Raw genomic sequence first — 496 nt, forward strand, 5'->3', positions numbered from 1 at the left:
TTGCATGCATGTAAATATTTTTTGGTAACATTTATTGTTTTAGCATGATATGTTAACTGAAACAAAAAATCTGTATTTTCTCTTCTTTTTTATGCACTTCTTGTTACTGTGCACTATTTTATTTTTATATTTGTATCATGTTCGAATAAATTTCATTTCATTTCATTTCATTTCATTTCATTATGTAAATAATGTTTGTTTCTTGTTGTTCTGATCAACCCTTTACTTGGTATGACGGGTGAATTTGCCAAAGCTATAAAAGCAGCTTCTCTGTCTCACTGTGTGATGGTTGTCGGCTTAATAATATAATCATCTTTTAAAACAAGAAGATAAACTTGGGACTGATGCGGAAGTTTCACACTCTGACCGCTAGATGGCAGCACCTCGTCAGGCTATCCTGCTCCGCTAAGCAAACAGGAAGTCCGTGTTGTTTACACTGTGACCAGCAGGGGGAACTGTTGAGTTTGAGGCTGAAAGAAGTGCGGCAGACATTTTC

Source organism: Xiphophorus hellerii, chromosome 1, assembly GCF_003331165.1.
Source record: "Xiphophorus hellerii strain 12219 chromosome 1, Xiphophorus_hellerii-4.1, whole genome shotgun sequence".
NCBI lineage: Eukaryota > Metazoa > Chordata > Actinopteri > Cyprinodontiformes > Poeciliidae > Xiphophorus > Xiphophorus hellerii.